This window comes from Anas acuta, chromosome 1 (assembly GCF_963932015.1).
Source record: "Anas acuta chromosome 1, bAnaAcu1.1, whole genome shotgun sequence".
Classification (NCBI taxonomy): Eukaryota; Metazoa; Chordata; class Aves; order Anseriformes; family Anatidae; genus Anas; species Anas acuta.
Window position 1 is genome coordinate 25,472,717 of NC_088979.1, and position 27,856 is coordinate 25,500,572.

Here is a 27,856-nt window from a genome sequence, read left to right on the forward strand (position 1 = left end):
GATTTAAATGAATTTGTAGAAGCCAGGCTTTTATGGTGGGATCACCTCAGAGATTATTTTTTCTTTCTTTTACAATAGTACTGGTATTATTCTGAAATATGAATTCTGAAAACATTATTTTCTAATTTATATAAGATAATTTCTGTTTTGTTTTCATAGCACCCCTCCCCAGTCCTGCATGTGAACAGTCAGACTTCTGCACCACTGCATTCTGGTTTTCTTTGGTTTCCGCAAAGATTTGGGGTTTTGCAGAATGGAATCTCAGTACTTTAACTAATATACTTATTATTTAGGGATTATTTTGCTCCCCTGCAAAATCCAGTAGCAAAGTCATGTCATTAGAAAAATATTCAAGAAACATGCTTTTGGGCTTGTCAAGGCTATCATTTTGCAAAAACTATGGACCAAAACTAGCCTTTTTATGACAGTTTTCAGAACATCAGTAAGAACCCCCCTTGCCTCCAGATAGCACAGACCATACAGCCCCTATGAACATCAGTGAGGAAGAACAAACCTGAGCAATGACAGCACTGTGGTGCATCTTGAGCAAGTGAAAGAAACACAATAAAAGGGAAGACAGCAGGATCAGAGCAAGGAGCTGAATTTCCACAAGTCACCACTGAATCACAGAATGGTTTGGATTGGAAGGGACTTTAAGGATCATGTAGTTCCAACCCCCCTGCCATGGGTAGGGACACCTCCCACCAGACCAGGTTGCCCAATGGCCCATCCAGCCTGTCCCAGAGCAGAATGCAGTGCTCCAGGTGGGGCCTCAAGAGAGCAGAGAAAAGGAGAATCACCTCTCTCACCCTGATGGCTATGCTGCTTTTGATGCAGTCCAGGTCATGGTTGGCTTTCTGGGCTGCAAGCCCACATTGCTGGCTCATGTTGATTTTTTCATCCACCAACATCCCCAAGTCCTTCCCTGCAGGTCTGTTCTCAACCCGGTCATTGCCCACCCTGTATTCATGTTTGGGATTGCTTTGGCCCAGAAGCAGGACTTTGCACTTGGCCTCGTTGAACCGCATGATGTTCACACAGGTCCACCTCTCAAGCCTGCCTGTGTCCCTCTGGATGGCATCCTTTCCCTCCAGTGTGTCGACTGCACCACACAGCTTGGTGTCATTGGAATACTTGCTGGAGAAGTCAGATAATAAAAACCCAACTGGTAAAGGTGTACTAAAACACAGTTTTCTTCAACAAGAATAAACTCAGAAACTATGTCACCCCAGAGACTTGCCCAGACCACTCTGTAGTGTTCCTGTGGAAGAAAAAAAGGGAAGGTGACCTTGTGCTGCCTTGAGCAGCTTCGCCTTCTGCATCATGCAAAGGAATATGGGCACCGATCCGTGCACAGATCCATTGGGGCAAAACAGGTAATATGAAAGGTGGGAATGTGTCTATCCTTCCCCCATCCTTCTGTGTAGTCACAGCCTCAAATTTACCACCAAGCTCCTGGATCATCATCAACACAAATGTGTGGAGAGTGTGGACTTTCTAAAGAATATATGTGTAAAATACAGATTTGTCTGACATCCTGCAAATGTTTGCTGATGATGCCAAAGAAGTTCATTTTGCTTTCCCTCACTCTCATGCACACATCTATATATTTGCATGCTTGTGTGTATGCCGCAAAACTCCTCCATTCTCTATATCACTTCTGTCTTTCTTCACTGAATTTATCAATAGTTTCTGGGAAGATACTTAGCATCCCACACAGTATTGCAGCTCCAGTCACCCCATGGGCATAAAGAACTTTGGCTGGATTTCAGCTTTGCAAGGAGATATCATTGCGTAAACAGCCCCAAATTGGCCATATAACCTGAGGCAACCTTACATTTAATCATTTTTTGTTCCTCAACACACTGAACCTTGTTATGCTGTTGCCCTGGTTTTGTGGTACTGCTGGGAATCTCTGTCTCAGCTGAGCTTTCCTACATGCAGTGTCTCACCTTTTTCCAGTTTGAAATTCTTTTTTTGTTGTTGTTGTTCTTCCCATATTTTTCACAAATCATTGTTATCTGTTTGCCAGCAGTGCTGTAAGGTCACAAAAGAGGTTGCCTGGGGCCCTCTCCATGTTAGACTCAATATTTGAGTCAAATCTAAACAGGACTGGAGGAAGTAAACACAGATATCAGGGGTTTAACCTGTGGATATACAAGCTACAGAGAAACTGTTACCCCTATCCTCCAAAGCATCTCTGAGAATCCGAAATCAATTAGAAACTTTGAAAGCCTGGGCAGAAGGAAGATGTACATGGCACAGTCAGAAAACTGAACCCTGGTCCATCCCATTAACCCCAAGCCATCTGTTCCCTTAGCATCTTTTCACTAGCTCTTTGCCTCCACTGTACTCAACTTGTTCCAGTTTTGCTTGCCCTTGAGATTTCTTTTAATACTCTGTTTACTCCCTCTTCCAGATCATTAAGTAAAATGTTAAATAAGCTTGGATGTAATACCAATCTCAGCAGTAAGCCACTAAGCACCAACTTGATACATTAATGTTTATCATTACCCTTTGTTTACAATTCAGGGAGTTTTCATCCAAATCAAAGTAGCTATTCAGACAATTATGAGAATAATATTTCATAAGTGACTCAGTGAAGTGCATTGTTAAAATGTAATTATATTGGTGCAAATTGTCAGAGCTGTATGCTACATCTGTAGATCTGTTGCTGTTACCTCATCTGCTTTCCTTCTCCCTCATTTGGCTTATATCAGGAATACTGCAGGCAGCAGAAACAGGGAGGTGATTGTCCCCCTGTACTCAGCTCTGCTGAGGCCACATCTCAAGCACTGTGTTGGGTCCCTCGCGACAAGAAGGACATCGAGGCCCTGGAGCATGTCCAGAGCAGGGCTACAAAGCTGGTGAAGGGCCTGGAGCACAAGGCCTGTGAGGAGCGGCTGAGGGAGCTGGGGGGGTTTGGGCTGGGAAAGAGGAGGCTCAGGGAGACCTCATTGCTCTCTGCAACTGCCTGAAAGGAAGGTGTGGGGAGCTGGGGGTCGGCCTCTGTTCACGGGTAACCAGTGACACAGGACTAGAGGGAATGGCCTCAAGTTGCACCAGTTGTTCAGGTTGGCAGTGAGGAGACATTTCTGCTCAGAAAGAGCAGTCAGGCACTGGGACGGGTTGCCCAGGGAGGTGGTGGAGTCACCGTCCCTGGGGGTGTTCAAGGAAAGGTTGGATGTGGTGCTTAGGGACATGGTTTAGTGGGTGACACTGGTGGTAGGGGGATGGTTGGACCAGATGGTCTCGGAGGTCTTTTCCAATTCTAATGATTCTGTGATTCTATGATTTGCCTGTCTGAGACAGAACAAGGCCTAAGAGCAGTCGAGGGGCCTGGGCAGTGCATTGAGCCATGGAATACTGTGGAGAAAACACAGCTGGGAGAGACACAGACTGCTGTCTGGATGGGTAATATCTACAGTACGGTCCACTGTGGCTTCTGCTTTCCTTGCACAGCCCCATCCAGGTCTTTCTCCAGCTCTGGGACTTCAATGAGGCTACTTGGTATTGATGGCATCTCACAGGCACCACCTCAACTCTCTTGGGCTCTTCAGGAACCAGCAGCAATGTGGCTACTCCCAATTAAACCCTATGTTTCTGCATAAATATCACAGTCACCACATGATCTGAATCCAATGACTATTTTATGTTTATATTTTCCAGGAGTCCATGGCTGGTTTGCAGTTAACAGGTCTTTTATTAAGTCTCCTTTACTTCCTAAACGTTCTTTTTCTTTCTTGTTACAGACATAACCTTTTTAGAATCAGAAATAAAACTCCTCTTGTGCAAATTTAGTCTCCTCCCTGACTTCTGGATGTTTTCCTTTATGGAAGCCTTTTTCAGGCAGGAAGTGTCCTTCATTAAAATGCATTCCATTTTTCATTTGTCCTTTGATCACTTCCAACTGCATTTCTATTGGCTTTTTTTTACATACACCTTTTCTTTGAAAGTCTTAGCTGATTTTCTCATTTCGTTTTGCTTTATTGTTGCAAATATTTTTAATCTCATTTCTTTCTGTGCAGCTACTTAGTCTAGACTTGAAGATAAGGATGGTGAGTTGAAAATAAAAACAAAACAAAACGAAAACAAACAAGCAAACAAAAAAAAATCCTGAGATCTTTAAGAAATTAAATGCAAAAAGAACAGTGCTTTCTGCTATGAAGGCTTAACAGGCCTACAGGTAACCCCACTCCTGGCCACTGAAAACACTTAGACCCCCAGCCAGTGGCATGCAATCTCTAAGCATGGCAGTGCTAAAGCACAGTACACACCATAGCTTTTATTCAGAGAGAACATTTGCTGAAATTGCTATTAAATGACTGAAAAAGTATGAAAATCATAGAAGGGCCCCGTGTTCTGTAGAATCACAGACTCAGGTCTTCATCCCATCACTTCAGCTGGTGTTAGGTTTATCTGCTGCAGTAAATTCTGGTTCTACATTCTGGTCCTGGTCCAATGGAGAAAATTCTATTCAACCAGAGGTAACGAAAAATAAATACTTCAAGGCATTTTGTCAACTCAGAGGCATTTGCCTTACCACAAGATGCCATGCTCAGTGAAAGAGCTGAATGCAGAAACAATGTCTTTTGCTTTCCTTAGTTTTAAGCACAAAGATTTTAACAGAAGTCTTCCTGAAATAGGGAATGTTTGAATGTCCATAAAGGAAGAGTTAATAGGGCATGAAATACTATATCTCAAGCCTGACTGCATTATTCAGAAAAAAAAAAAAAAAAAGTTATTTCTTTTTAAAGGACTCAAAATTGTGCTTTCAAATATGTGGATGTGGTTGGCCACTTTTCTTTCTCAGTAGTCAACTACAGTATCCATTTAAATTCATGAAAATTATTTGAAATAGTAATAAAAGCAAAATCTCCTTGAAAGGATTTTTGGAATATTTCGCAATATATTTTGGAAATATCAGTGTGTCTTATCAATGTAGTCACATCAGAGTGAATCTTAGACATGAATATATTTATGTAAATGGAAGAGAAATGTGGGTCTGTCACTGAATTTGAAACTTACTGCATGAAATGAAAGCCTAGACAAAAGCATTGTTTTTGCAGTAGCTGTTTCCCTGCTCATGCATTTCAGAAGGAAGAGTTTTCACAGTGTTTGAGATCCCTCCTGCTGCAATCAGGCCATGCAGGCACCATGTATACTCTGCTGAGCCACTGTGCTTGGCAATAGAAATAACTGGCTTTCAGGAGCAGTGGTCAGACCTGCCAGAAGATGTGCCAGATACCTTTGCAAAGCATTTCAAGGGAGCTATCCTTGCCTCTGTTTCTAGTTTACCAGCCCCATCCATGAAGCATTCTTTTTGTTTTGCGATTTATTTGTTTTATTGTACTTGCAGCCTGAAAGACATTGGAATGCAGGAGTACTGGGCAATCCCTGTCCCAGAGAATGCCCAGTGCAAACACAGAAAGAAAAGGAAGAAAAACAGCGCTATTTTTCTCTTTTGCAGCTGACTGATTAGGTCTTTCAAGCGGGAAGTTAAATGACTTTGCCCAAGTCATATTAAAGGCATACAGCAAATATGTGAATTGGACTTCAGTATTTTGAATACTTGGCCAGGGTCCCGCCTACAAGGATCTCTGGCTCTTTGAATATTCAGTTAGATATGCTCTGTGTCTCTCAGCCTCTGTCTAAAACAGCAGACAAAGCTGTATTAGGCATGCACTCAGTGCTAAGTTCCCATCTCTTTTATATATCAGCTGATAAAATGTCACAAAACTTTACAATATAAAAGGGTGCTCAAGATGAGGACCTGCATTATCATAAAGACTTTAAAATATTTCACTTTTCATTTTCTTTTTGTTATGTTGATTTCTGTTGGTTTTGTTACTAACTGCTGGTTAGTCCAGAAAGCATAAGCATCTCCTACTGAAAGGGAGACACATCTAAATACATGCAATGGATCTATCTGTCTAAACATAAATGCTCCTGCATAAGGTCAGCTGAGTCACTGTCCATGCTTCATCAGTGGCATTGAACAGATGAAATGGGTGGAAGGGCACTGAGTTGTTTGTAAATACCTACATGTAGATCTCATATCTGAAAGCAGAATCCCACCTTAGGTACCTACAAGGTAGGCATCCACTCCTGAAGCAGCTATTACAGATTCCCATGACAATGAATAGAGAGAAAGGATTAACGGAAACACGCTTTCCAAGATCCAAAGCATCTGATCTGCTTCAGGTAACTATTTTCTGATGAGGCACTTCATGACTTAGACCTGAGTTTTGACAGTCAAAGGAGTCCAGAGTGAGCAGTTCAGGTTTTGGTGCTGCAGAGGCTCATGCCAGGACAGGAGACTTCCCCACACGTCTGCTTTCTGAAGGCCCTGATGCTAAACTGTCAGAGACGAGCTGTAACTCACTGTTTTTTCATTTCCCTTTTCTGGACATACCAAGGCCAACCAAACAGGGATCAAAGATTTATCTTTCTTAAATGACAGCTGAAAATACTAATGCAGACAAAGCTTGAGGTTTGCCTTTTATAAACCTATTAATTCTACAGCTCTTTTTATCAATGGCTGCTGGCTGGAGCAGGTTTCATTCTTTTCTAAATTGGAAATTGACTATTAGACAGTTGAAAACAACAAATCTTATCAACAAAGTAGTGATTTCCAATGGAAAGATTCCTTTTGTGTCACCAGCCAAGTAACTATGTATATAGCAGGGAAAAAGCACCTAGTTCTCATAATTTAAACCAAATAAGCACTGAAGCACTTTACTGATTTGTTAATGGCATGCAATTTACCACAATACATTCAAGATCAATATCAGCAATAGAACAGATAAACCACACCTCCTGCAGGAGAAGGAAGGTCCCTCCACAAGCCCCCAATACATGGAAGACAACCTCCAGACAGTTTCTTGTATTCAGCACACACACATACAAATTATGCTCACACTCTTGTCTTACGTGTTGTTATTCAGGCCACTTGCCAAGGGTGGCTCTGTGAGCACCCTCACATACTTATTTTTTAAAGTGTTGTGAATATTAATCTCTTCCCTGGTTGTTTTTTTTTTGTTGTTTTTTTTTTTTTTTTATTATTGTTTAATGTAGACTGTGGTTTAGTTTCATATCTCTGTGGATGCTTGAAGCTGTGCACTCACCTGCAAGCCTGTTATTCATTAAAATGCAATCAGCAGCACTGCCAGTGAATTAAAGGTTGCATATTGAAGCTTCTGATAATTACACAGGGAAAAACAACTATGATCATGCCCAGTGCACTGAGTTACTAAACTATTGGTAAGACATAACTGAAGACAAATTATTGTCAGCTTTGTTGCTGCCAAGTGGACTGAGCAAAAAGTGGGAAGCTGAGAAAACCTCTGCTTCCAGACTTGCACTTGCTGTTAATGTGCCATGTTACATTGAAAGCAAAGCGTGGGAGCTGGGAAGGGCCTGAGCAAGTACAGGCTCTCCACATCTACTGAAAGCTCTCCAGCAGATCGAATAGACCTTTACAATAGTGGAGGGATCTGCTCCAGCTTCAAGAGAAAAGGGGGCTGCTCTTGGCCTTAATAAACCCACTGCGTCTCGTGCATCCTATCAAGAACCCAGGACACCAGAACTAGCCAGAATCATGGGAATATTTTACTCTGCTAACTTTTGATCATCTGCTGTCCTAAGCTTGTTTTGGGGCTCCTTGGTACCACCACAGAAACCAGTAGAATCTCGTGGATGCTTTTGTATGTCCACGGGCTTCTCACCCATGCCAGGTGCTCAGACTGCATCTCCTGGTCCTGTCCCATTGGAGTTATGGCCCATGCTGGGGAAATCAGCCCTGTCTCCTCAAACCCCCTGAAGTTGCTTTGCAGACATTTGTCTCAGGACAGGATTGTGTTCATGGAGAATAAACAGGTGATAAACAGGTGGATATGTTTCTAAGCTATGTATAGAGTGCAAGTACAGCTATAACACAGCATCAAAATACTGGCTTGGTTTGGTAATTGACTGTTGTAGGTAGGAAGAGCAACAGTCTGAAAGAGGAACATCCCAAGGGAAAATAAAAAGAAACTTTGAGAAAACAGCCAGCTAGAATCTGTGAAATAGAAAAAGGCTCCAACATAAGTTATAAAATGGAAGGGAAAGGGAAGTGGAACGGGAAAGGGAAAAGGAAGGGGAAGGGGAAGGAGAAGGGGGAACTGCTTGCAGGATAACCTACAGAGACACCAATGAAGGTGAAATGACATGATGTTTTTCTTGGGCAGGTCTTGGAGGAACCTCAATTTTAGAAAAAAATCTACTGAATTAGCAAGAAAGGGCTAGGATAAAGGCTCTGTTTGTTTTAATCTTATTCTCTCTGCTTGTTACATTTCTATGAATAAATAAATCAGAGTAGTCTGGGAAGCAGCTGTGCTGTGTTGTTTTGATACCAGAAGAATGAAGGGTGGCAAATTGGTGTGATGCTAATTTTAAAAAGGCTCCATGGGAGCTCTGAGGAACTCGAGGTTCCTAGTATCCATGTCTATACCAAGCAAATTAATTGAAGTTATACCAAAGATTAGAATTTGTAGACATCTGGATAAAACTGGTCTTTTTGAGAATCAGTGTGGCTTTTGTGAAGAGAAATCCTGCATTGTGAACAAGTTATTTGAGGGGGTGAACAGGAATGCAAACAGAGGTGATCAAGATCATCCCATCTACTTGGATTTCCAAAAGCCTTTTGACTAAGCCCACTGCCAAGGGTCAATTAGGAAACCAAGCAGCCATGGAGGTAGGAAAACAGTGTTTTCATGGATAAATAAATGCAAAGGAGGATAGAAAACAAACCTGGGGAGTTTTTCAGACTGAAGGGAGGGAGAAGCATGGAATCTTCTTGATTTTTGACATAGTTTGAATGAACTAACAGAGGGGTTTGGTAACAGGCTACTGTGATATTTGCTGTTGAAACTGAGTCACTCAGGCATGTAAGGATGAAGTTGACAATGAAGAAAGATGGACATCCGAAAAGAGTGAGTGACTAGACAATAAAATGGCAAACGAAATTCACTGTAGGTAAATATAAAAGTATATAATTCAAAATAAAAACAAGTAAATAAATAAACCCTAAATTAACATTTGAATTAACGGAATCCAAGATGATCATCCTCACTCGGGAATGAGTTCATGGAGTTATAGTGGACAGACCCATGAAAATGATGGCTTAGTTCTCAGCTGTGGTCAAGTAAACAAGGAAATCACAAAGAAACAGTGGATATCCTCAGACTACTGAAGAAATCCATGGTTTATCTGTATCATGAAAACTGTGTGCAGCATCATCCCAAAAAGGTTGTAGTAGGACAGGAAGAAGACAGTACGATATTTAAAGGTATGGGAAGACTCAGTAATGGCTCTTTGTGACAGGTCTGGAGAACATACGCTGAGCAGAAATATCACCTGAGGTGATGATGTTTATTGGCTCGTGAGAAATTGTCCAGCACAACACTGTTTAGAAGGGGGAAACTGATTTATAAATTATTGCATAAATCACTTTTTGTTGTAAAACTGAACTTTCCTATCTTTTAATATTTAAGTTGCAATTCGCTTGTAAACCTAATAAGGATAACTGAATTATTTCCGTGCTTAACTAGATGACACACTGAAAATTATAAGGTTATGTGAACTAATAAAGAAGTGAAGCAACATAATTACAAGAGTAACCTTGCCAAAACAAGGCTCTTGCATCTCAAAATGTAACACTGAACAGCTATGGCTTAATTTCACAGTGTCTTTTTCAAAATGAAAAGTGATGTAAAATGACATTCTGGAGTTCCATGTGTGTTGTTTCTTGGTTACTTCCAGACTGAACACACCTCCTTTATCAATAAGTGATGTGCTCTGCCAGCCCTGGAAAGCCTGTCTGCTTTCTAAAACCCAGCCTAGCTTCTCTTTTCCTTATGTCTGCTTCAATGCGTAGAAGATGTCAAGCTGTGAATTCATTTAAGATTTGTCAGCCCTAAGATCTTTCAACTGTGCTTTATTTTCTATATTTTATTTATTTATTTTAATTTGTACACAACTCTAAAACCCCAAGTTTTGTGATTACCTTGTTGAGATTGTCCCTAAGGGATTCTCTATAATCGATTTTAACTGTACTATGTATATGAGGTACTTGCAGAACTGAAACACCAAAAAAGAGTATTTCTGCCACAAAAGATCTGAGTGCAAGCACCAGGGAAGTGATTTGTTGAGTAAGAAGATGGCATTTTTACATATCTGCTTTCTCGAGTATGACTACACTATAATTATTTTTGACAATACATTAAAGTACTCTGATGTATTCTGTAAAATTAATGAAGCCATAGTAATGTCAGGTAGATCAGCAGCACTTTGCTGTTATATCCTCAGGGAGTGGTTAATTATAGAATCAGGTCTGTATAGCAAGTATTTGTCCATTTACCTGCCAGCAGAAGTAGAGTCTTGTGCTTTGGAAAATAGATTATTTGTAGGTTAATGAAATATAAACTAACAAAAATAATATAATAAACCAATAAGGTTCCTCTGATGGAGGATGGTGGATCTTTTACAGAAAGAAACCATGTGATTATGTTCAAAAAATTGATCAGTATACCTGCAAAATTGAGTTGTTTGCTGCGACCTGCTTCTTTAAATGCCACCTACCTTGTTCTGCGCAATGCCAGTCACAAAGGGTGAAGTCATTCCAATCTCTTTCATGGACCCTAAAGTGCATTTATTGTAGCTGTTTCTTTTAACTCAAGAATGTTCGGCTGCTGAGAAAGCATGTCTTGCTCACTTTGGGGTGCAGTTTTACTCTTTTTAAGTGTGGGAATAAATCAAAATGCACATTCCTGTTTTGTTGGATGTCTTCAATCCAGGAAACAATGTTGATTTCATCTTCCTGAATCAATAAACTCCTTTCTAAATAGAGAATCATCTAATTTTGTTATCAAAGTCCCTGAGGGCTTTATTAAGGGGTAATAATTTCTGAAACTACATGGACAGTGAAGGTAAATCCTATATGGGCTCACTAAGAACCAGATCTGAGATCTCTCTGGAGCATGGGGTGGTTGAAACATTAAGCAGATGGCTTGTTCATACTCTGTCAGTCTACCTTCATAAGTTTTTAAACCTTATGCCAGTTCGTAACAAAATGTAACAAACAGAAAGGAAATGTTGATGTATCGTCAGTGTATTCTAGCAGGAGGAATTACAGTCACTTTGGGTTTGATAATTGAAACTAAAAGAAGATAAATCACAGAATCACAGAATCGTAGAGATTGGAAGGGACCTCTGGAGATCATCAAGTCCAATCTCGCTGCTAAAAGCAGGTTCCCTACAGTAGGTTGAGCAGGAAAGCATCCAGACAGGTTCTTGAATATCTCCAGAGAAGATTCCACAACCTCTCTTGGCAGCCTGTTCCAGTGCTCTGTCACCCTCACTATAAGGAAGTTCTTACTCATGCTTGTGTAGAACTACCCACATTCCAGTTTTGGCCACTGCACACCACTGAAAAGAGCCTGGCCCCATCCATTTATCTCCCACACTTTATATATTTATAAACATTGATCAGAAGTCACTCTAGTATCTTCAGGATAGGCCTGGGAGCCAGACTTGCAGAGTGCTGTTGTCTACAACCATGCATAATTCTGCAACTTTATGCAAAAAAGCTGAGTCAGTCCTACATACATGCTGAACTTTAAACTCACCCATTGACTTTGCCAGGAGTGAATGTGCTTCGAGGTATTCTACAAGCCCATTATTGCATTGACTTCACAAGGAAAGCTTACAGTGTATACTGGTAGCCTTGTGTAGAGCTCTCTACAAGAGAAAGCAGGAAATTGGTGGTTGTATTGCTCACTGCTAAGTAAAGAAAGATCTTTGCATTTAGTTTGATAAGCCATGGTAGGGAAATCAGAGTAAGTGGAAACAGAATCCTAAGACTTTTAAAGATGTTTAATTAAACTGATATTCCCCAACACTTTGGCACTCAAAGCTGCATTTTCAAAAGGTTTTTACAGGGTTATGAGAAACAGCTGGTGAGATGGAAAAATCAGTTAATCATATTCATACAGTGTATGAATAAATTAATAAATTCCCTTCAGTCTTATCATTTAAAAAATCTTCCAGCTGAGCAGATAAGAAACCTTTGGCAAGACTACAATACCTCCATCTTGTTATTTTTTACCTGCTGGCAACAAAAATGAGCCACAGGAATCTAGTAATAAAAAATAAAGAGCACACCAACTGACTTCTCTTTCTATATTTCTTTTTGATGTCTATAATGTCAGGTGAGAAAAAATAAGGGTCTTCTGCCTCGTAGAAATGTAGAACATTTTAATCTTCAGTATAACTGCTCCCATCAACTGTGTTTCTAATAGAGATGAGAAACCTGTCACTGAAGAGAAGTGAAGTTAGTTATGGGCTAGTGAGGAAGAAATGGGCTCACCACTGATGAAGGTTGTCAACACTTCCCCTAGGTGGGAAGTTGCCAGCTTCTGTTAGGGAAATTACAGTATCACAACTACTCAAAGTGCGATCCTGGGCACATTCTCAGTAACACTTTGTTGCCCGGTTTTTAACTTTCTGTTAAAACTACTGGAGACGTAGTTCAGTGTGAGAAACATTTCAAATTCATAGGCTGCCTCAGATATCCTCTGATCTTTTCAGTGTGGGGATGACATAAAATCCAGACACATAGCTAATGGAAACCAGAACAGATCTTTGAAGCTGAGGCAGCTGAGGCCTCAAATATCCATGATGATTTTTTAAAATCAATTTTGTATCTTCAGGGCATGAAACAGAGCTTCTTTTTGCTCAGATATGTAAGGAGAAAGAGGTGTGTTAAAGACTGTCAATGTATCTTTTTAATAGGTTACTAAGTGTAATATAAAGGGGTCCTAAACAGATTTACATCAAGAAATGTCTTCTGAATATGTGTCAGTGTCTTTTGATGGAGGTATGGTGATACAGAATTTAACAAAATGCCAGTTCGGTATACTATGCCATGTCTTAAAGTTCCAAACCACTTTGGGATTGCTGTTTGTCAGGTAGACACCTGAAATCCTGCTCCTTTCAATTTTCACGGTTTTGTAAAATTTCTCTGTGCAATAGAATTAGATATGTCAAATATGTCACTATGTATACCTTTACATTATTTGGCCCAAATTATCTGTCTGTCATGGATTTCATGCTGACAGGCCACAGGTAAGAAAAAAAAAAAAAAAAAAAAAAAAAAAAAAAACAAGATCCTGACAAAGAATATCTTGTCCTTCAGTAGTAGTGTGGTAACAGAAGAGTTGATAAGACCTGTTTTGTTAAACTGATTTCAGGAGAAAAAAAAAAAAAAAAAAAAAACAGAGTTATAAAATATTTAGTACACAGTGGTCATTAATACTTGTGAGTGTCTCTTATTTTCATTTTAAAAGACCATTCAGAACAGACAATTTAGTATTTACACAACTCGCAAATTATAGAGCAAGATACTGAAGTTCTTTGTTCGTCACCCAAATATTCTTAGGATATCATCTACCAAAATGAAGTCCAAAGTCATTCTATCTTCTTATATCAGAATAAATTAGCACTGAAATGTATTAATAATTTACAAAGGAGACTGCATGAACCAAGTGATCAAAGCAACACAAATCTGTCATGGGAATTCATTTCCTGAAAACATCTCTGCTTCTGTGGGCTTTTAGTGTCCCTTTCACAGGTTTTTTATGACTTAAACCCTGGTGCCTCACTCAGTATTTCTACGATCAAAAGACAATGGTGGCTTTGCCTCAGAACATCCAGTGTGGCTACTGACCAACGAACTGCACAAGTCAAACTTGTTCTGCCTAAGGTGCTCTCTTCCCCACAGCTGGAGGCTCACCCTCTCCGTTGAGCTTATGCTAGTGGATTGAACAAGCAACTGCACAAAGATTTATCTTTCTGAATTTGCTTTAGGATTGATCTAGGTCCTTACCATACTTACAACATACCCTCACAAATAGCCCTGTCAGCACAACTGTACTGCAGAGACGTGAAAAGGCAAGGGGTAGGGAAGATGGCAGTGCCTTAAGGTGTCGTTGAACCACAGCTTTGGATGCATGCACTTTGACTAGAGAGGTCTTAAATTAATGAATAGCTTGTACTACTGCTTCTGTGTATTGTAGTGATATATGCAAACACATCAGTGAATTGATTGCCAGGTCATCTAAGAGTAAGCTGGTCTAAGACTGAAATCTGGCTAGAAACTCCTGTAAGTACGGGAACTAACTCCTGGGAAGGAGTTAGTGAGGTTGATACTGGTTTTATCCAGCACTTCTCTGACAAAGATAGCCTCCTCTGTCCAAGGGGTACTTTGAATAAAGTAACTTTAAATTTGTATTGCACATTGCAGAGAATCAAGATTTAGTAATTTCATTTAATTCTGTTAGATAGAATTAGCAATAGAATTTGGAGAATAATTCTAGCATCAGAATCACATCGATTTCAGCATCAAAATTTGGAGGTGAAATTAAATACCATGGCTCAGGCTACCTAGCAGTTTGCTGCTGAAAGGGAGAGTTTTCGCTTCTCCCTCTTTCCTGTGCAGCATCCACATGAAGGCCCTGAGTGCATCACCGCCTTCACCCCACCTCCAAGGGTATGGCTGCCTGTGCTCACGGACAGTTCTTAAATGGGACAGCCACCCAGCCCTAAACACCTATGTGATAAAGACTCTTCTCCAATGCTGCTAGGTTTGGGATGGTGTCTGTGGTGGCATTAGATGTCCAGCTGGTGTCAGGACAGCTCATGGGTCTCAGCTGCTCCTGTGGTAGCTGGCATTGGGACCCTTCTAGGAAGGATGCTGCAGCCAAGCCAGCAGTTCAGTGTAACCAGCAGGCTATCTGAAAAGAAGGGACAGTTAAAGCAAGCCAAGTCTGCTAACATCCAGGAATATCTGAAAGACAGCACAGGTATGCCACAGTGGGCCATAATGTACCTCTGTTTTTCACCCTGCTAACTGGTTGAGATTAGTTACATTGTTTGTCACCTTCATAACATCTTAAGTTCTGCTTTTAGTAACTGGGCTATATTGCAGTAAAAATTAGGAGGTCTTGCTTATGCATCTCTACAATCTTCAAGCTATCTTCATTTTTATGACAATTACAGTTTTTATTCATTTTTCTTAATGAGGAAGCCACACACCCCTAGAAAATTAGCCTTTTCAAAATTTTCAAATTCAAAATGCTGCTTTGTCAGGAAAGCAGCACAGTGAGAAGAATGCAACTGTAGCAAGAACATTCCCTCTCCCTTCTCTTCTCTTATGAAGGGTGAAAAAAAAAAAAAAAAAAAAAAAGACTTTTTCTCTGCTGTGGCTGGTCATCTTGCTTTCTCAGCTTACTCAGTTTAGAAAAGAAAAAGAGAGGAATCCAAAGAAGCATGCTTATCTCTCCACAGAAAAGGGGCTCAAAAAAGCAGTAACCCCTAATAATATGCTCCCCCCCTTCATCAGCTCGAGTGCTAACTGGGACCTGCCCAGGAAGTGGTGGTGTTGAGAGCAGCATAAAAGCTAGCAGGAGAAAAGAATAACTGGATGCTTACTGAAGCTGCAATGCCAGAGGTTATAAGAGGGCTTAGAAACACAAAAATAGTGTTAGGTGATAAAAAAAATACTAGTTTCTATCATGCAAAGTTGTGTGTAGGTCTTTTCTCATTTACCTTGTACACTGAGCACCTACTTCAGAGAACCCTGGGTTGCCTTTTCTACCAACGATGAAACACAGGCACTCTGAGGGCATGCACGATGAAAGCTTTTAGCTATCTACTTTACACTTTACACTGAATTCACTTATTCCCTTTGCTGACCAAAAGGAAAACCTAAAATGGCAGCTATAAACATCCCAACCATTACCTCTTGCATCTCACAGACACCCTTTGAACACCTCTCAACACAGAATACTTCTCACTGCAAGAACTAAGAGAGAGAGAAAAGGAGGTTCACTCAAAGCATACGAGCAGAGTACAAGAAAGGAGATGTAAAGAAACCATCCATTTCTTTAGGAGTGTTTTCACCTCACATTCAGAACTTTTCTTTTAAAAAAGGTTAGTGCCTTTTCAATGAGTTGTCTCAGCCCTATGTAGATAATTATCTTGAATGAAACCAATTTGTCATATTGAAATGCTGCTTGGTGTCTCATTACAGAGATTGCAGCCAAAAATGTGCATCCAGTTCAGTTTTTAAATGGATCTTCTCACTGATTTACAAATGTTAAGTGGTCTGAGATATCAATACTGTGCCTAGAATGAAAATAAGGTTGGATTCTTTCAGAGTAGCTACATATTCAGTTTAGGAGATGTAAGTTCATTATTTTATTCGTGGTCATCCAAAATCAGTGTCATAGAGAGCTTTACTCTGTATTGAGTGCTGACCAAATGTGGTAGAGCCCATCTGGGTCAAACAGCTGAATAAAAATGTGAATAATGCGTGATAATCAGTAGGTAGTATTTTTTTACAAATTCAAAATGAGTTGATTTTGTTTCAAAATGACAGCCAGAAGAGGGGAAAAGCTATCACTTTAGGAGGAGATAAGAGAGGAGAGGAGAGGAGAGGAGAGGAGAGGAGAGGAGAGGAGAGGAGAGGAGAGGAGAGGAGAGGAGAGGAGAGGAGAGGAGAGGAGAGGAGAGGAGAGGAGAGGAGAGGAGAGGAGAGGAGAGGAGAGGAGAGGAGAGGAGAGGAGAGGAGAGGAGAGGAGAGGAGAGGAGAGGAGAGGAGAGGAGAGGAGAGGAGAGGAGAGGAGAGGAGAGGAGAGGAGAGGAGAGGAGAGGAGAGGAGAGGAGAGGAGAGGAGAGGAGAGGAGAGGAGAGGAGAGGAGAGGAGAGGAGAGGAGAGGAGAGGAGAGGAGAGGAGACCCACCTATTTTAAAGCTAGGAAATATATCTACAGTACTTTGCAGACTACAAGCTATATAGACAAAAAGGGTGAAGCGGACTATTATTGCCTCCTGCTTTTGTTCCTCAATTGAGGAAATGAAGGATTAATCCTAGATCCTCAAAGATGATTAATCGTGAATTCAATGGGACTAATTATCTCTGAGGATCAGAGCCAAAGTGATTTACTAAAGGTCACCAGGAAGCCTGTGACCATTTCAGAAAAGGAACTTGAATCTGGTGAGTAAGAATCCAAAAGCTATAATGAAAATGTTTCTGACTTCCACTTGAAGTCATTTAAGAGCCCCGAGGAGCCTACTTTGACGACAACGTCCCTGATATGTTTAATGCAGCAACAAAAAGCAGTTACTAATGGGCAAGAGAAGCTGTAGCTTTGCAAAGTATTTGTCACCCTGCAGCTACTCTTCTTTATATTATGGTTAAGTATCAAGTGGCGTGGCTTTGGCAAAAATAGGCTAAGCTAAATCACGAGTGCTGTAGGATGAAAATGTTCTTACAGGCTCTCCCATCAGAGTAGCTGCTGTGGTGTAAACTTGCCTTGCGGTAACTTGTTCACACAGTCACTTCTGCTAGATTCAAGGATAAACAGAATTCATGTCCCAGGGGTGAAATTGGCCACCTCTTTTTATTTTACCCTACTTTCTGCGATAAGTTATATTAAAATATTTTATGGTGGTTTTTGGTGGTGGTGGTGGTGGATTTATGTATTTACTTATTTGCTTGTCTAGTTTTGAATATGAAATAGGCTTACTGCAATTCTCCGACAGGAGACCTGTCATTACTAAGCTGATTAGAGATCCAGGAGCAACACAGCTGAGCTCCATTACAAGCTATCAGTAACAATCACCACTGGGAATTACTATGTACTCCTGAAGAACAAAATCCATTTTCAATCAGAATGAGAGATGTGGGACAGTCAAGGAAACTCGGAAGGTGACTGGGCAGTGTTATCAGTGAAAAAGATTTTATAAAACATCAACTGTTCAAAGCTTTACCTACTAACATGGTGCAAGACCAGGCCCTCAGACATTCTGGATCTCATCAGGGGCAAAACTTGGCAGTGAAGAGGGAGCGGGGCTGTAAATCGTCCCTGACAGTTTGGTTCCTTTAAAGCCTGCAGCGGTGCAATCACCCAGCTTCCCAGAGCACTCGATCACACAGCTGGCATGCCCTTAGAGGGCTCCAGCAAAATGCCTCTGACACGCATTATCAAGCAGCACAAAAAACTGCTGCACAGGCAGAACCCCTGGCATGAATCAAAGCCTTGAAGGTTGTCCTCAGCTGACGAGGAACTTCCTGAAGGACATTTGACGCTCTCCCCTCCGATGCCTGACACCATCATCGTGATTCCTGTCTGATGCAGGCCAGCTACGTGCTGCTGTACGAGCATGCAAGCTGGCAGGGAGCACACCAGCAGCTCTGTTACAGAAGTAGTCCTGATGGCTCCCTTCTTGGACCAGCATAGGGTGACTTATGATCACATAAGGTGGTGTGGCAAGGGCACAAACTGTCAGCATCCTTGCAGTTGTTGTAGAACAGTGAGTTCAATAACTATTGCTTCCTCCCCCTCATCATCATCTTCCTCTGAAATGGACTCTTGTTGCCTTGCTGCTGTTCGATCCTTATCACGACCTTGGCCATCTCCCTGAATGATCATTGCTGCCTCTTAATAAGGAAATGTGGTCTTACGTAAGCAGCTAGATTAATGGGCATTAATGGTACAGTAAAATTATTGCAAGTTTCCTCAGACTTCTTTTTTGAGCTACTTCCTTCCTAATTTGGAAGAATTATCTATAGTTGCCAGAAGGAACCACAGAACCCCTATAAATCCACTTTTTTCTTTTTTTCTTTTTTTTTTTTAATGTGTTGAACTAGCTAACACACACAGCAAGACAAAAGGTCTAGGAGTGTAACAATTCTCTCTCCCCATGGACTACCAAAGGCCCTTAAATTGCCCGTTGCTAATGATCTGGGACAGATGACTGAAAATAAACATTTTTTAAGAATACCTTGGAGCATATGCTCACTTATTGCTGAATTTAAAGCTGAATGGGCTTGAAAAATATCTCAAAGGGTGATCCCAAAGCCCCAGCTCCCACGATAAACTTATCCTGGAGGTCCCTACAGCTTGTTATCACATTTCCTCAGGACACCACCATTAAGCACTTTTTTTCCCCCTCCATATGCTCTCCTCCCTAAATGCTCAACTTTTATAAATATCCCCAGACAGTGGAAGCCACCATATTAAAATTTGGCAGTGACTGTCAAGGATCCCTTTTAGACAAGACATGGTGTAGACAGAGCATGATACTGGGTGTGGGGAGCTGTGCATTGTGGCTCCTGCCCATGGGGTAACTTCTGGTTTTATTCAAGGATTCTGTAAACTGCGGGATCACTTCAGAGAAGGGAATGCAGGTCTTCACTTTATAAACTTCTCACTGGGGCCTCATCTGACCTCATTGTGTTTGCCTTCTGTGCTGCTTACAGACTTTATTTAGAGGGAGGTTCCGTGGGTACCCTGCCCTTCTCACATGTACAGCCTGGAGGTCAACACAGTGTTGGAAGTAAGGGTAGGCAGTTTGCACACACTCTGAGGTTGATGAGGATGCTGAATCCAATCCTCACACTTCTAGGATGACTGAAATTGTTAGAAGATGTGAATTCTGATCTAAGTGCTTTTGTCTGGATGCAGCATTCAGTTTGGAGGCACATAAACAGCTTGAAGCTGTGACAAGGACAGTTCAGGCTGGATATCAGGAAAAGGTTCTTCACTGAGAGGGTGGTCAGGCACTGGGACAGGCTCCCCAGGGCAGGGGTCATGGCACCAAGCCTGCTAGAGTTCAAGAAGTGTTTGGAGAATGCTCTTGGACATGTGCTCTGATTTTTTGGTGGTCCTTTTGGGAACCAAGAGTTGGACTCGATGATCCTTGTGGGTCCCTTCCAACTCGGGATATTCTATGATTCTATGATTTTTCTGAAGTAATGTAAAAAGAGAAGTCTCATTAGCTTTGTGATTATACTAATCAACTTCAGTCCAAATTCCCAGTCACAGTTAGACTCCAAATGGGACCTATTTCACAAGCCCTTAAAAAACTCTGTTCCCCAGCTTTTAAATTCATTACTAATTCTATGATCTTATGCCAAGATTCTTAATTTCTCACCCCCATCACCTCTCCCGGGGCTGGTGCTAGCTGCATCTGCAAGAGAATTATGAGTCAATCATGAGTCATGACAAGCCAAATGCTGTACACAATTAGCTGCCTATTTACAGTTTTAAAGACACACTGATCACATTAGGGTTGCAGTGACTTATGAGTAATTAGGATTCCTAGGATAGGTTTCATTCTTCCTGGTTGAGTAATGGATTGACACAGTCAGATGGCATTGTTTTCTCAGAATAGACCATTCACAAAGAAAAAATAAAATAAAACAATAATAGGACATTCCTATGCAGGAAGATCTGGTGCTAGGAGAAAAATGCAGTTTATAATACACACTTGTAGTCCCAATTTCAGTATTGAACACAGAATGTTTTGTTTTGTTTTGTTTTTCTGGAGTTTTCATAGCATCTGTTCTTTCTCACAAATAGACCCTTCACACTCAATGCTTACCTATGCTTTACACACTGCTAATATTTACCATATCTGATAATAGTAGGTCAATGATACAGGGCAGTCTTTGAACAGAAAAGCTCTTTTGGATGCTTATATTGTTTGCTATGCAGTTTGCTTCACGTTGTTCAGTTGAGACAGTGTCAATCATAGTGGACAACCTTTTGGACCTGACTCCACACAAAACCCTCAAGTCTCAACACCCCATGTGGCATTTGACGTTTGTGTTTTACCCCAAGTGCTGCTTATGCCTTGGCTGTGCAGTAGACTTGTAACAACAAGAATCCCTTCTGCAGATTGTGTTCATAGAGGAAAATCTTCACACACTAGAGCTGACAAACACAATGAACTTCAAGCCTAGAAGACAACGGAAGGCACATTTTCCTCTTCTATTTTTTTTTTTTTTAATATTATGTATGGCATCAAACACTAGGGACTGCATGAGGTAGTTACTCGTCCATCTGCTATTCCAAGGCATTTCACAAACTGATAGATAGAGATCAAAGCTGTTTGTAATGGAAACAGCACTGATCTGCAAAAAGAGATGGCCAGGTTTTAAAATGCAATGACAACATATCCAGCGTCTGCTACAGATATGATGCCATTCATTCCCTATTGCACATAGAAACAAGTATGACCCAGCAAACCTCAATCTTTTGCTGGTGTATTTGGTTCTTAAAGGTATTTGCCTCAGTAAACTGTTCCGGGAGCGGGGAGGGGTTATAAGATTGCCCAAAGATAAATATCCATTTCTTTGAATTGTTTAAAAACACACCAAATGACGAACAGGACAGGAAGCCGTGCTAAATGAACTATGAGAAAAAGTTGGTCATGTACTACTATCTCCATTTTTCTCCTGTCTTTTCCACTGAATCTTTCAGAAACAATTCTTTAGGGGAAGGCCAAGTCCAAGACTTTTATGGAGGTATGCCAACAGAGAATTTGTCCCCAGGTTTATTTTGTGTATGATAATTGACAGCCTTGTACCTGTAGCCAAAGGGAGCAGATGGAAGGAATTCTTGTGACAATTTTTTTTTCTAGTTGTATGCTTCAACAAAATATAAAACATTGCAAGAAGGTGCTTTCATCCTATCATTTTGTATATCAAATGTGGATATCAGAAAACCAGAAGTCTCCATTTTAGTTTACATTCAGCTATGGAAGCCACCACAGCACAATTTCCCAATAACACTCGGAATAGCTATTAACTGTTTTGCATTAACTGTTTTGTTGTTCTTCCTATTTTCCAGCTTCAGAATATATATATATATATATAATATATATATATATATATATATATATATATATATATATATATACACTTTCTGATATTCTGTCATATTTTTGTTTTAACTACAGCCAAACCCCATGTTAGCATGCTTGTGACTTAGGTAGGACCACTGAGATTCAGTAAAGTCTCCTGATGTGGACTTGAAGCTGTGAACTCAAGCTTACTTTACGGACACAGGTCTGGAAGCTATTCCTTTGTTACTCCAACTGTAAAGGCATATGGACTCAATGGCAGACTTGCTATGAGCTGCTGCCTACAAGTATGACAATGCCCTTAACAAACCAATTCAGTATGTTAATTATACTGTTGATCTTGATCAATACAATTAGCTTTATAAGGATATTTGCCACATAAAACTCATATTCACTAGGACATTAGCCGTTAGTTTCAGTGAAGTCTGCTACAACTGCTACTATGAGAGAGTTAACTTTAGAAGCAACTGTGGTATAATCATGAATAATTTTTTTGTGATGCTTGTAAGGATACGAGATTGGCTGGACAGGGTCAAAGAAGTGATTCCTCTAGCCCAGGATTCAGCCTTCAAAGGAGATTACTGTATTTTGTCAGATGGAGCTCATGAGATGTGGCACATTTTTCCTCAGATGTCTCCGTTTAGCTATGCTCCTCTTGGCAATGGCCTTACATTTCTCAGGAGCGTGGACATCAGTAATCGCCAGACTCAAACATCTGGTACTAGGACTGATGCTTCTGGAAATCACAGAATCAGGACATGAGGGCAGTGACAGGTGAGTAGCTACGGGGTTTATGCAAACAGCTGGAGACAGAAGAAGCACCTGGGAGACTGCATCTTGCTCCTCAGTTGCAGGAAAAGTATGTTGGGCTATGACTTGCATCAATAGTACTATATATGTAATAACTCTTTAGCATGCTCCAAGATCATGAGAACTCATTGGGCCAGGGGAGTTTTAGGTTAGATGTTAGGAAGAACTTCTTTACTGAAAGGGTTGTTAGACATTGGAACAGGCTGCCCAGGGAAGTGGTGGAGTCACCATCCCTGGAGGTCTTTAAAAGACATTTAGATGTAGAGCTTAGGGATATGGTTTAGTGGGGACTGTTAGCGTTAGGTCAGAGGTTGGACTCGATGATCTTGAGGTCTCTTCCAACCTAGAAATTCTGTGATTCTGTTATTCTGTGAATCACTCCGGACAAGTATCTGAAGGAAGGGTGTCAAGAGGATGGGACCAGACTCTTTTCAGTGGTGCCCAGTTACAGGATGAGAGGCAATGGGCACAAACTGAAGCACAGGAAGTTCTATTTGACTATGAGAGGGCACTTTACTGTGAGGGTGACAAGAGGGACAGGTTGCCCAGAGAGGTGGAGTCTCTTTCTCTGGAGATATTCAAACCCACCTGGATGCAATCCTGTGCAATGTGCTCTAGGTCATCCTGCTCAGCAAGGGGGCTGGACTAGATGATCTTCAGGGGTCCCTTCCAGCCTCAGCTGTTCTGTGATTTTGTGCAATAGGACAAGAACACAAGTTGTGGGATGAGGTGCTAACAGAAGTGAGTCATCTCATGGCTGAGGGACTACCTCAATACCTTTGCCCAGCTACATTTCTGCAAGCCTCATCATGCACAGGAGGCTTCAGGTGGTCCCTTCACCACACCACATCAGTATCTTTCACTGCATCATCTACATGTACTAGGGGTGGCCCTTGCACTTTTCCAGCTGTGGTGTAGATGCAGGGACTCTATGAAATACAAGCACGTCTCACTTTTTAATTTCCTTTTCTTCCACACATTGACAAGAACACCATTCAGTGGAGTAGAGCAAGGCTTTGGCCAAACCTGTGCTCATGGCAGCAAACCAACTTCAAAAGTAGCTGGAATGGGTGATGAAGCCACCCCAGTCAAGGGATATTTGCTAAAACACTCTATAGAGCAGTTTCCAGCACCCACTGCTGTAGGACCACCATCTCACATCCCCAGGAAAACAGAGGTCAGGGTGCTTGATAAAGAAAATAAGAAGAGTATGCTCACAGTAGTACTTCCTCCAAATGCTCTTATGGCAGCCATTCTGCAAATAATGATTTGAGGACTTTCTGAGTCAGAGATTTTGCCACTATGTTTATTACAACTGTATTGTACAATAGTGTAATACAATTGTGTTATACACAATGGCTATTTAAAATATACACCATATACAGTTATATATGCACTATCGCATATAACACACTGAATTCACATTTTACTTTGAATGCAGTTTTCTTTCATGAATTTGTCCACTCACTTTTTGAAGTATATAAACTTGTAGCCTCCATACATTTCTGCAGTTAAGACTTCCACAGCTCGACTGAATACTATATGAAAATTCAAACCCTTTGTTTGCTTTTATTTAGTCATCTGCTACTTTCATTCAGTGTCCTCTTGCTTTTGTGTTGGGTGAGGCATCTAATAACTATTTATAATTGTATTTTCTAACCAATGATTTTCATAGACCTTTCTACCCTCTTGGTTATCTCCCTGCTAGTCTATTCACTTTTCTATTTATTATTTAGCAGTTCCATACTTTTGATTATCCTTATCATTCATCTCTGTACTTCCAGTTTTGCTGTCTGCCTTGAGATAGAAGAACCAGAAGTGTGAGCTCTTCCTAGAGGCATACTGTGAATATTATTTTCTCTTCAGTTTGCTATTGCTTAATATTTTTAACATACTGGTTGCTTTTTGCACTGTGACTTTTGAGCTGTCATTCTTACTGAGTATGCTTTGCAGCTTTTTTCCTGCAGTTGAGTCACGGAGCTTATATTTTTATGTTTGTTAGCTTTTTCTTTTTTTTTTTTTTTTTTTTTTTTTTTTTTTGGGGGGGGGGGTTGTTTGTTTGCTTTTTCAGCTGTACACCTTTTATTTACATTGAATTTCAGCTGGTCCCTCATGAGAAATGAGACATGAAGTAAGGAATGACAATTCCAGCAAAGAAATTCAAGTTAAAACACTACGAAGAACTTTCCAGTGGTAAGTAAAGCATGGCCATAGATTGCCTGGAGAGGGTCCAGATCTGCCTTTTAAGAGTAATTTTAGAACAGATTAGGCAATCCGTATTGCATACTATATTGTAAATTATGCCTTGGATTAGAGGATGAACTAGTTGACTCTTAAGGGTTCTTAAATTATTTCCATTAGCATCGAAAACAATAGTTTAAAGAGATTTCCCTAAGCCAAGGTTCATACATTGTCACTAGTTTTCTTCTTTCTCATCATGCTGGACATTCGTGATGCAAAGGTAGCTTAATGCATCTAGACTGCAAGTTGATTTGATGGTGCAATGTTAAAAACAGAACAATGGAAAAAAAAAAATATATATATATATACATATATATATATATATATATATATATATATACATATATACCTTAAGAGAAATAGCAAGGAATTATCCTAGATTATCACTTAGCATGAACCATTTATGAACTGATCTTAACAGAAGTGCAGAAGCAGAAAAGCTGTTAAAGGAGTAAAGGAGTCATATATCCTCATAATTCAGAGGTCAAGAAACATGGAAAGACTTCTGCCTCCTACTGGACTCTGAGGAGCCATCTCAAATGAGAGCTTTTATTAAAAAAAGGCTTTTATTAACCTTGTGTTTTTCTTGCCAGTATTTAATGCCCTAAGAAAGGATTATGACATTTCAGAGGGGATGACATTTGAGCAGTATTTCATAGCTTACTGTGCCAGAAGGAGATCTAGATTAAGACTTTATGATTCTCAGCCGGGGACAGCATCCTAAGGATCTTTAATTATGTGGCATGGAAGCTGGGACACGTGAGGGGACCGCTTCCTTACATTGTTAGCTACTATCCCAGAAGAAGGCTGTTCCAGCAATTAAAGGATTTTCATCTGGGAGGAACTACTTCCATTTGGTATAATTACAAAGATCTAGACTGATTTCATTTTGATTCGTCAAAAGGCCTTTGAATACTAAAACAATTATGTTAGCTCAGTGTTTTCCATACAGATTTGGTTGGAGTCAACACAAACACATGGTAACATTTGGAGGACAGGCACTGTGAAGAGGATTCTCCTCTGAGATTTCATGACTTTGACAAGTAATTAGGGTTTGAATTTTGAGGCATGACAGGAAAAGAAGAAAATGAATATGTAAAGAACAGAACAGAGACAGAATAGCATCAACTGAATGAGAGCAAAAAGAGAACTTCAATGGTTGTGATATCGGCACTTTGGTGAGAAATGCTGAGAATTTTTAAGAGTTGCATGAGGAAACTGGGAAAAGAGATGTTTGAGAGAAATCTGTCTTTTGAGAATGACCAATGAAGGAAAAAGAAGCCAAAGGGGACAGAACTAATTTAGAACAAGGCATGGGTGATCCATAACATTTTCAGTACCAGGTACAGCTTGATTTATTAAAGCTATTCAGAAACATTGATGTCGAGATGAGCATTTAAAACTGTTAGACCTCATCTACAGAACAGAGCCGTTGAGGCTCTGTTAAAAAATAAAAAAAAAAAAAATAAAAAAAATAGCAGAACGTTCACATATTCACATGTATTTCTGCACTCACTAAAGTTTTAACCTATCACAGCCTCATCAGAATCCTACAGTACTCACTACTTCAGGTGTTCATTTCTAAGAAAATTGGAAACATTTCCATGTGAATGCTGGAGAATCACACGGCACTGTGTGAAGGCAAATCTAATTCCCATATCTTTAGATTAAGAAGATATGTTATTTCAGATCAAGGCTAGAATATGCTGTTTCAGTAACAGTACTCTAGATTTTGCAAGAATAAAGTGTGAAAGAAAGGAAACTATTCCTAATAAATGAAAGCAGCATTAATGGGTTTTCTTGTAATATTGGGGATTATGAATGTCATTCCTTACCTACTGCACTACAGTGCAACTTCTGAACCCACAATCTCTAAGAAAAACATACTGTGTCATGCATTTAGCAGGAGCAGGAAAGCAATGGTCAATGGTTATTCTGACATTTTGGTCAATGGTTATTCTGACATTTCAATTTTTGTATCGAGTGTTTTATCAGTTATGTGTTTTGAGTGGAGTAAGAGGAGTTGAATTACTGGACTTTTTTTTTTTTTTTTTTCCCCTTCAGGCATTTAACAAACAGTTCTTTAGCTGTATGTCTAACTTCAGCTTTTTTGGCCTCTTTAACGGCTTTTAACTTATTTAGATAATTTTAGCTTATGTCTTTTTCTTACGATGATTCTTGGCAATGCCACTTGATGATTCTGGGACTCTTGGTAGGTGCAGCACAGCAAATGACAGAAAAAGCCTATGTGCCACACAAAAAAAAAATAAAAAAATCTGGGTAAGCACCAGACAGAACATGATCTGGTGGGTAAGACATACTTCACCCACATGAGAACAGGAAGTGAGAATTTAGCACATTTTCTCTTCAAGGAATTTTTCTTGATGGCTCACACCTCACCTCTTCCCTTCCCTCTCCTTCCATCTCCTCCCTCTCCCTTTTCGTCTCTCTCCTCCTCTGCCCTCCCATTCCCTGTTTCTTCCCTTCACTTTCTTTGACTTGCCTTGACTTCCCTCCACATAGTCAAATTATGCCCTCTCTTTTCTCGTCATTCCTCCCAAAATTCACTTTATAACACTCTCCAGTTGAGATCTCAATTGAAAGTCCAATTTTCCCTTAGGATTTCTTCTTTCCTCAAGCCTATCACTAGGAAAGGTGAAGAGAGCGGCTGTGCATCTTAGCAGAAATGAGAGGAACATTTTGAGAAAGAGAACATGAAAGGCATTGACATGACTGACCCAAAAATTCAAAGTTGTCTTCAATGATGTTTTCATTGGACATCCATTAGAGATGACTTGTAGATTCAAACACAGCCTCCCTTGGCTAGAATCTTGCATAAGGGCATAAACAGTAAAAGAGAAGAAAGAATCAAGAGAAAATGGCTCTTGATGGTAACATGGCACAGGGAATATGCCACCAGGTCAAACCATTTTCACCTTAATTTATTTTCCAGTAGCAGTCCATAACTATTAGTGCACAAATATTACTATTAAGCACAACTGCTGCTACAGGAGAAAGGCTATAACCTTATCCTGCATTTTGCTATAATCATTAAC